We start from the raw sequence: 11,001 nt of genomic DNA on the forward strand, positions 1-11,001 counted from the left end.
TCCTAAAATTTGTATGGAATCAGAAGAGACCCCGAATCACTAAGGAAATGTTGAAAAACAAAAATAAAAACAAAAATAAAAAATAAAAACAAAAATAAAACTGGGGGCATCACGTTACCTGATTTCAAGCTTTACTACAAAGCTGTGATCACCAAGACAGCATGGTACTGGCATAAAAACAGACACATAGACCAGTGGAACAGAGTAGAGAGCCCAGATATGGACTCTCAACTCTATGGTCAATTAATCTTCGACAGAACAGGAAAAAATATACAGTGGAAAAAAGACAGTCTCTTCAATAAATGGTGCTGGAAAACTGGGCAGCTATATGTAGAAGAATGAAACTCGACCATTCTCTTACACCATACACAAAGATAAACTCAAAATGGATAAAAGACCTCCATGTGAGACAGGAATCCATCAGAATCCTAGAGGAGAACATAGGCAGTAATCTCTTCGATATCAGCCACAGCAACTTCTTTCAAGATACGTCTCCAAAGGCAAAGGAAACAAAAGCGAAAATAAACTTCTGGGACTTCATCAAAATCAAAAGCTTCTGCACAGCAAAGGAAAGAGTCAAGAAAACAAAGAGGCAACTCACGGAATGGGAGAAGATATTTGCAAATGACAGTACAGACAAAAGGTTGATATCCAGGATCTATAATGAACTCCTCAAACTCAACACACACAAAACAGACAATCATATCAAAAAATGGGCAGAAGATAATGGACAGACACTTCTCCAATAAAGACATACAAATGGCTATCAGACACATGAAAAAATGTTCATCATCACTAGCCATCAGGGAGATTCAAATTAAAGCCACATTTTGTAGCAACATGGACGGGACTGGAAGAGATGATGCTGAGTGAAATAAGTCAAGCACAGAGAGTCAATTATCATATGGTTTCATTTATTTGCGGAGCATAACAAATATCATGGAGGACGAGGGAGGAGAAGAGAGAGGAGAAGGGAGTTGGGGTAAATTGGAAAGGGAGGTGAATCATGAGAGACTATGGACTCTGAAAAACAATCTGAGGGGTTTGAAGTGGCAGGGGGGGGTCTAAGGTTGGGGTACCAGTTGGTGGGTATTATAGAGGCACAGATTGCATGCAGCACTGGGTGTGATGAAAAAATAATGAATACTGTTTTTCTGAAAATAAATAAATTGGAAAAAAAAAGAAAAAAACCCTACATTGAGATATCACCTTACACCTGTTAGAATGGCCAAAATTAGCAAGACAGGAAACAACATGTGTTGGAGAGGATGTGGAGAAAGGGGAACCCTCTTCCACTGTTGGTGGGAATGCAAGTTGGTGCAGCCTCTTTGGAGAACAGTGTGGAGATTCCTCAAGAAATTAAAAATAGAACTTCCCTATGACCCTGCCATTGCACTACTGGGTATTTACCCCAAAGATACAGATGTCGTGAAAAGAAGGGCTATCTGTACCCCAATGTTTATAGCAGCAATGGCTACGGTAGCCAAACTGTGGAAAGAACCAAGATGCCCTTTAACAGATGAATGGATAAGGAAGATGTGGTCCATATACACTATGGAGTAATTATGCCTCCATCAGAAAGGACAAATACCCAACTTTTGTAGCAACATGGACGGGACTGGAAGAGATTGTGCTGAGTGAAATAAGTCAAGCAGAGAGAGTCAATTATCATATGGTTTCACTTATTTGTGGAGCATAACAAAAGGCATGGAGGACATGGGGAGTTAGAGAGAAGGGGGGTTGGGTAAATTGGAAGAGGAGGTGAACCATGAGAGACTATGGACTCTGAAAAACAATCTGAGAGGTTTGAAGTGGCGGGGGAGTGGGAGGTCAGGGTACCAGGTGGTGGGTATTATAGAGGGCACAGCTTGCATGGAGCACTGGGTGTGGTGAAAAAATAATGCTACTGTTATGCTGAAAATAAATAAATGAAAAAAAAAATAACTTCCATTGGAAATCCAGTCATCCTTTTTGCCAAACCCTACTCAGCAATGAGGTGAGGGATGTCCTTCCAATTCTGTTGTTGTCCATCCAACAAGTAACCCAACTTGTAACAAGGAACAACACAACTTGTACTTACCCAAAAAGTAACAACACAACTTGAACTTCTTATGGACATTGGGGAGGGTATGTGCTTTTTGGTAAATTGGAAGGGGAGGTGAACCATGAGAGACTATGGACTCTGAAAAACAATCTGAGGGGTTTGAAGTGGCGGGGAGGGAGGGAAGTTGGGGTACCAGGTGGTGGGTATTATAGAGGGCACGGCTTGCATGGAGCACTGGGTGTGGTGAATAAATAATGAATACTGCTTTTCTGAAAATAAATAAATTGGAAAAAAAAATTATCTGCCACTTTATGAGTAAATGTTCCCATGCTGTCCATTATATATTTGGCAGTCTCTCTGGCATCAACTAGACACAACAGGAAACCATAAGTTACCTGAAGAGGGAGCTCTTCAATGGAAGCACTTGTTTTAATCAAACACAACTGAGAAGCTAGCAGCTATTTTTCAAATATTTAGGAGCAGAATCCTCCTCAAGTAGTTTTCAAGGCCAAAAACCCAAAACAATTTTGCAAAGAAATCCTATTTCATTTCTGCAAAAGACTCCAGATTCTAGCATATGTATGATGGCAGAAACATATCATTCGTTGTATGGGCTCATAAGGCTTACCTGGGGCTGACTCCAAGTAAATCTACTAACAGTTTCAGCTCAGGGAATGCTGAAATTCAGATAACTCTGGAGACTTTGTGAGAAGAAGCTTCAGAACTTGTACAGGAGGAGTATGATTTTGCCAAAACCTAAACAGTCTTAATAGTATCTGACATTCTTGCTTATTAGTATGATGATAACATGTAGCAAACTTTGAGCAATATCTCTATTGCTTCAGCTGAGGTAATTCTCATGAGTTTCATAGGCAGGACTCATTCTGGAATATTAGCTGGCAATTTCAACTACCCTCCAGGCATTCTATGGATATGAAAGGTTTTCCTTCTTTTTACTTTATTTCTCTGAGGAAAGAATAATCACAACTTGTGCTAATTTGTCCATAATGGTCATTCACCCCAAATCCTGTCTAACTAAATTATGGCAACATGCTAATATATACACACTTCCCTGTGATGTAAAATAAACATACACTGAGATATAATCTATGAAAATTCAAAGTGTAAAAGGGTGACTCAAACTATTATGGAAAAGAAGACTTTAGCTAAGTCTATTAAGCTATACCAATCCCTCTTGGCCCTTTGCAATTTCTACATAGCCTTGATCCCGTCAAGTCCAGCTCAAACAATAAAACACACTTATTTAATCTTCAATAGTCCTCTTTACCTCTTCTCCATACCTGCCAAAATCGTCATTAAAAAATAAAACAGATTATTTTTTAATGACGATTTTGGCGGTGGGGAGAGGAGGTTAGGGGAACCCGGTGGTGGGTATTATAGAGGGCACAGATTGCATGGAGCACTGGGTGTGGTGCAAAAACAATGAATACTGTTATACTGAAAAGGAATAAAAAATTTAAAAAAATAAAAATTAAAAAAAAATAAAACAGATTTAGTGAGAAACAAATTCCAAACTCAATCAATTCCTTATCAAAGCATGAACATGTTTCTTTTCATGAATTCCACACTGTTTATTGTACTGCTGGTAAGAATCAGAGCAAGTTTAAGTATTCCCATTTAGCAAGTGTGTGAAAACTGGGCAGATGTCCACAGTGGAAAGGACAACACACCATGATTCATTCACATACAATATCCATCTCATTATGCAGTCAGGTATCACAGCCCTCCAGCAAAAACCATCAGAAACCTAACTATAACTCAGTAGCTTGGCTTCATCATCACTGCAATGGGGGAGAGCATATACATGGGGAACTACAGCAAGGTGTCCCAACTCAAGGGTGTTAGAAAACACTAACACAGAACTGGCACTTCTGTTAGGTGATTTGGGTGAGGTTGTAGGGAAGCAGGCCTCTGCCCTGGATTAGATGCTGTCAGGGAGCATGAGTATGCTATGACTGGGGATCTTTTTTTCTTTCTTTTTTTTCTTATATTCAGTTAGCCAACATATAGTACATTATTAGTTTTTGATGTAGTGTTCAATAATTCATTAGTTGTATATAATACCTAGTGTTCATCACAACAGGTGCCCTCCTTAATACCCATCAGCCAGTTTTATTGGGGATATTAACCTTTTCTAGCGGGAGAAGAGATTGGAATGAAGCAAAGCTGAGATAGGTAATGAAACAGCATCACTTATTAACTAGAAAAAAGGGCTCTGTGTTGTTGTGGGTTGGGCACACTGACATTGCTTCTGTCTGCACAGCAACAACACTGGGAAGTGATCTTGCTCTTTGCCTCCCTTCATCACAGTCACTGAGCACCCTTGTCTCCCTTGGTCTTCTGAGATTTTGCATGTGTGCAATGGGATAACACCATTTCCTAGCCCTCAGCCCAATTCAGCCCCTAATACCTCAGAAGGCCAACCATGTCAGGTCAGTTCCCAGATGGCAGAGCTGCTTTCTTGCTTCTCACCTCCTAAGTCATTACAGAATAAAGTATAACCATGGCTCAGTTAAGAGTAGCGTTTGATGGAATCCAAAATGGACATTGGCACCTGGGTAAATGTTGATAAGTGCATTCAAGTGAGAGAACCTTTAGTCTCTAGTGATGGGCCCAAGAACTGTGTCTTATGTTTAAAAATTGGGGACACATGTACAAAGTCCAATTCACAGTCTTACAGAAAGGACTAGAAAAAATTCAAAGTATCTGTCACTGGGACTGACTGAATCATTGGACAACCACTCTCCAATCTCTTAAAAATATATGATTTTGTTGCTATCAATGTTATTTTTTTATTTGAAAACAGATAAACTGATTAAGGATAAGACAGAGATGATAGACATGTTAAGTAGCAGGGTTAAACCAATTGAAGGGACATTGTGGTCAAGTCCAGCAGGATCAATTGCAAAAGGCCCAGGCTTCCTTCATCTTAGTGATATTCAAATCTAGATTTTTCAAATCTAGTTTATTCTTAATCTTGTTGATGACACCTGCAAGAGAATAAGATATATTGTCAAGAGGGTTTCAAAAAAGAGTGGAGAATGTGGCTTTTTTGGGAGTCTGTAAGGACACTAGCAAATGTCAAATGACACGGAACTCGATAGAGTCTTAGGAACATGATATGTTCATCCCAAAAGAAACAAGATTGGCAGCCCATGACAGGAGCCTAGGGAAGCTGGTATTTTGGGAAAACAGGAAGTAGGCCAATATGCATTAGTTTCCCATGTGAATTGTATACCAAAATGCCTGGCATATGTCCACACTCAATAAATTTTGTAATTGATGTTCCATGAGTGTGAAGGACAGGAAAAATTAATCAACACTAGGAGCTCTGTACTTTCTTGATCCTCTATGATTGTCCAAATTCCCAAAAGTATCCTGAATAATGCTAAAAAGCTTCTCCTCAAGAAAGTTTCATTTACAGCTCTTGTCTATTTTTAGAAAAGTCTTTCAAGGAAACAGAAATTTTCTAATCAAAAAAAAAAAAACATAAACAGTTACCTGGCCCCAGGGAAACACTTACTTCAGTCCTTCTAATGACATTTCTACTAAAGAAGAGTTTTCCCAATGAAATACTAACATTTTAAGACCATGCAGATAATATTGGAGAATAAGAGCTTGCAAACTCGGACTCCTCTGAGATGTATCTGTTCACTTAATTTGTAAAACCAAAAACAATAAGAGAATAATGAAAACAGAACTATCTCATGGCTTCTCCCTCCTGCCTCCAAAATAGACTCTACCAGGAAAGTAGAAAATTGAGGAATCCAGGAACCCCATAAAGGTAGCATGTAAATAACTTCAACTTACTCTTTCAAACACTGGTGGCTTGAGCAGAACTGGTCATGGTGGTGGGAACTGTGGTGGTGGTGGCATCAGTGGAGGCAGTAGCAGATTTGGAAGTGGGCCCCGCGGTGGTGGATTTGGGACAGCTGAAATTAAGTGGAAAAGATCCAAGCTGAGACACTTGACTCTGCTCCAGGAAACAAAATTTGTCCCACTGAGCTTGGAGGACTCTGAATTCATCTCTGTAAGTGTCAACAATCCTGTCAGGTCATACCTTCAGCCAGACTATCCACTTTCCTTTAGCCTCTCTCTTCATACCCCCGCCTTGCAGCACTAAAAGAATTTGGGTTTCCCTCCAAGGACTGTGACACTAAGAGAAGATACATGCAAAATGTTCTCCCAGGGATGAGAATATATCATATGTGTTCTTGTTCATAGGGATCCTGGCTCAGAGACAAGAAGAGAACCCCTAGTGGGCTGACTTTCTGGTGCCCATCCCTGGGCTCACTTGGCCTCTTTAGTTTCCAATGCAGCATGAATGAGTGTGAGTAGTGGAGTAAACTATATAGAAGAGAAGAAAGAATAAGATCATGCATTTCAGATTAGCAATAGGATCTCTTTTCTTTGGATGAAGCACCATCTCTTTCCTCAGGTTCTGGCCTGAAATGGGACTATATTTGTCTCGCCTGTTGTTCAACTTGGAATCCATCTATTACAGTATTATCTAGGAGAACCACATTAGATATAACAGGAGAAATTAGTACTCTTCTGGCAATAATAAAAGTAAGCAAATGCCCTATCTATAATCCCATGTTCAAAGTTAATGTGGCAAGATTGATGATAATTATCACTCTCTGAACCTTACACCAGAGCTCCTGACAGATAACCAGAGTTAGACCCGATAGTTGTGAGTTGTGTCTATCTCAACAAGTAGATAGTTCATTCTCCATACCCACACTCTAGCCCTACTGTCTTATTTCTCAGTAAGAAGATGAGACAGTGTTTTCAGTTGACTCCACATGGCAGGTAGGACAAATGGTTCAGTGTGTGAGGTCTGACCATAGTCTATACCTTTATGACCAAAGGACACAGGTCCCCATCTATGAAGCACAAAAGAGAAATCTTCCTCATGTCTGCATGAGCACAACACACATTGAATTGGATATACAGGACAATGTAGAAGAAGCCCAAGAAATACTAGAGCATTGTTCCAAAACCTTGGGTTTCAAATCAGAGAAGAAAATGCATGGCAGCCTGGGAATAAGGTATATATACTTCTACAAGGACCACAGTTTAGGGTCATCCTGCTACTTCACCCTTACATTCCATAGTCTCTATTCTACACTCCCATGTGCTTCTAATGCCCACATTTCTACCTTGTCTTCAGCATCTACATTCTCTTCCATGTTCCTGACACTTATTAACCCTTCTTTTCACTCTGGTCATATACTCAGCCTCAAAATTTATGGTAATCACAAAGGCTATACATGTATCTCCCCAAATTCACAGGCCACAGTTTCAGACCATATTCCCCAGTCATTTCTGCTACAGGATAATGAATAATTAATCCACAATTTATGTAAATCCATGTCAGAAGCTTTATATTCTCTAATAATGTATAAGAAATAAGAACATTTTGTATGTTCACAATGGACTTTAAAAACTAGAAGGTGACTTTTCACGACTTCTGTTCTTAAGAGTCTCTACACTGGCTGCCATGGCTGCTGTGACAGGAGTCTGGGATGAAAAACCGTCATGACAGGAAGGTGTAAACACACACTTACTAGTAGAGCTATCAGATGGGACATCTGTTGTAGTCTCTGAAAGAGAAAAAGAAAAAATAGGTGTAAGTTGACCAACAGTTTTGAGGGTAAGGCAAGACAGAATATGGAAAATATTGCAAACTTTCACAATTGAAGAATCTTAAGCTTTCCTACATGTGTTGAGAGCCAAGATGAACAGATAATATGAAGCTCACAAAGCCCCACAAATTTTTCTCCATTTTTCCTTTCCTACAATCCACCTTTGATGTATTTATTAAATATATTGTCCTGAAATAACACTGAAGTTGCATTCCAAGGTTAAAACAACAAAGACCTGACTGAATTGTCAAAACCTAAAGGGAAAGTCCTCTCTATTTGAGTGGTGAAGCAAAATGGAGATGGAACGAAGGTACTGGATTAGAGGATAAGTGCAAGCATATAAAGCTATGAAGAACACCCACCCATGCAGAATTTATATTGTGATGTCCTCTTGCTCCAGACCTTATTTAAGGTAAGTATCTTTACTTACGGCCTGAGACCAGGAAGGTGGAAACTGCCACCAGTACCAGCAGCGCCAAGCCCTTCATTCTGGTGGATTGATTAGCAGGGAGCACAGATAGGAAAGTGTCAGAGCTCAGAATGAGGTAGGATTCTGACTCCAGCAAGCCACATCATGACATTATATAGGGAGAGGGCACAAATCAGGGGCTGCCAGACCAGAATCCGGGCTAGTTAATATCAGGAAATGTTGGTACTCAGAGAAACCACTGGAGAGTCAACAGCATAGCCAGAGGCCCTTTGGAAAGATTACCCAGTCCCTTGATTCTGGCACAGGTCTTAAGTCAAGAATTTCCCATATTTGAACATTTTCCAGAGAACTTTGCTTCAGGCTCCCTCTGTCTTGTATGGTAGGGTGGCCCCATGATTACCAGCTCTGCTGACAAGCTGAGGGGCCTGATAGCCAGATTTGTGGATTACTCAAACCTGCAGTGCTCCTTTCATACACATTAGAAGATGGATGACTACAGCTTTCTTAGTTCTAGGCTTCTTCAAAGCAGAATCATCAGGGAATGGCAGCTGCTCTCAGAACCATCCACCTAGGTCAGGCTATACCTTCCTCCAGCGACAGCCTCCTTCATATACATGTAGATACTCTCATCTGGCACACACAGTGAGCCCACACTGACAGGATCTCTCTGGATTTAAGTACTTCTTGTGGAGAAATTCAAAATCAAAAAGAAAGAAAATGGAAAATGAAATGAACATTTGTTAATGAATGCAGCATGAAACAATGCATTCATGCAACAAAAATATACTGCCCACTATACATTAGAGAAACAAGGAGCAAAGCACATAAAAATTCCATGTGACATGTGCAATTATGGGTATTCATCCATTACAAAGTAAAAAGAAAGGAAGGAAGAAATGGAGGTAAGAAAGAGGAGGGAAAACAGTGTGTAGTTTGTAAAATGATGAGACCGAATAAATAACATAGGAAAGAAGAAAGGAGAGTATCTCTGAAGACAGAAAGTGAGGTTATAATCTTAGATAAGGTATCCAAAAAAAGCATGATAGAAAAGGTGATACTAGAACAAAGCCTTAAGGATGCTAAGGAATCCATCCTGTCACATTTGGGAACAAAGATGTGTTTCAAGGAAAGGAAAGAATGGATACAAGTCTCTTATTCCTTCAGGTCTGCAGTTGTTGAGTAGGGCCTGACACTGCACCACGACTTGTCAAATTAGTTGCCTTAATTGTCACCCAGCCCAGCTATTATGTAAATGCAACAATGAAGCAAAACTCCATATTCACATCACAACCAAGTGTGGGACTCTCCAGGTCTCTAGGGAGAGATTCTGAACGTGTCTTGGAAAAGCTGGAAATAGTGAGAAATCACTATCTTCTAAAAGTTCCTTTGCCGTTAATTGATCTATTACTTTAATGCTGCTCTTCTTCATACAAAGTATACCTTTTTTATAACATATCCTCAGTGGGAGAATCTCTGACCTATGCAACAGCAATGAATATCTATTTCCATTTTGTATTAAACTACACTTGATATTGAATCTCTGACCTATGGAACAGCAATGAACATGTATTTCCGCTTTTGTATTGCACTATACTTGATATTTAACATTGTGTAAATTTAAGGTGCACTACATGTTAATTTGATACATTCATATATTGTTATACTATTGTCATTAAACCATTAATTCCCACCTCTATCATGTTATATAATTATTTCTTATTTAAAGGTTGGTATAATTAAGTTCTACTCTCTTATCAAGTCTGATTATTGCTGTCTATATTGTGCCTATCAGTATACTGTGCATTAGATCTCTGGGGCTTACAAATCATCAGGGAATGAAAATTAAAACCACAATGAGATATCACCCCACACCTATTAGAATGGCTGTTATCAAGACAAGAGATAACAAGTGTTGGCAAGTTTGTGGAGTAAAGAGAACAGTACGCTGTTGGTGGGAACGTAAACTGGTGCACCCACTACGGAAAACAATATAGAGATTCCTCAAAAAAAGAAATATAGATCTATCATGTGTCCAGCCATCTCACTTCTGAAATGAAAACAGTGCCTAAGAAACATCTGCCCTCCCCTGTTTACTGCAGGGTTATTCAAAATAACCAAGATGATGGAAACAACTATATGCCCATCAGTGGGTGATTGGATAAGGAAGATGTATGTTGTGCATGTGCATATATACACACATATATAATACATATATATAATGTATAATTTAACTATGAAGGAGGACAGCTGTCATCCATTAAAAGGATGAACCTTGAGCACATTATGCTAAGTGAGATAATAAGTAAGACAAAGAAACACAACTGTTGCAAGGTATCACTTATATGTGGAATCTAAAGAAGCCAAACTCATAAAAAGAAATATTAAAACTATTGTTGGGGTGCCTGGATGGCTCAGTCATTAGGTGTCTGCCTTCAGCTCAGGTCATGATCCCAGGGTCCTGGGATCGAGCCCTGCATCAGGCTGCCAGATTAGTGGGGCACCTGCTTCTCCCTCTCCCACTCCCCCTGCTTGTGTTCCCTCTCTCTCTCTCTCATCAAATAAATAAATAAAATCTTTAAAAAATATATTGTTGTCTGGGATGGAGTGTGCAAGGGACAGGACAGATGTTGTTTAAAGAACAAACTTACAATGAAGAGTAAAAGAACACCCCAAAGACCTCTTCCTTCTTTTGAGTGAGTCTCTGACACACAAGAGCCATTCTGCTTGCCAAGACATGTTGGGGGAGCCTCATCAAGTAGACTGAGAAATGCAGCAGGAATTCCTGATAAGGCACTCTCCTCTCTGAGGCAAGGGGATGTCCTAGTTCTAGGTAATCTCACTTCTGCCATGAAGCACAT

General features: G+C 39.7%; 1 long non-coding RNA gene across 1 annotated transcript; it reads right to left on the reverse strand.

The window, feature by feature from the left end:
- Positions 1-4,832: 4,832 nt before the first annotated feature.
- On the reverse strand, positions 4,833-8,323 carry LOC122891336. Its single transcript, XR_006381274.1, has 4 exons — positions 8,144-8,323; positions 7,636-7,671; positions 5,876-5,997; positions 4,833-5,055 (listed from the first exon to the last, which is right to left on the reverse strand). It is a non-coding gene; the product is annotated as an uncharacterized LOC122891336 (long non-coding RNA).
- Positions 8,324-11,001: the final 2,678 nt, after the last annotated feature.

This window comes from Neovison vison, chromosome 12, assembly GCF_020171115.1.
Source record: "Neovison vison isolate M4711 chromosome 12, ASM_NN_V1, whole genome shotgun sequence".
NCBI lineage: Eukaryota > Metazoa > Chordata > Mammalia > Carnivora > Mustelidae > Neogale > Neogale vison.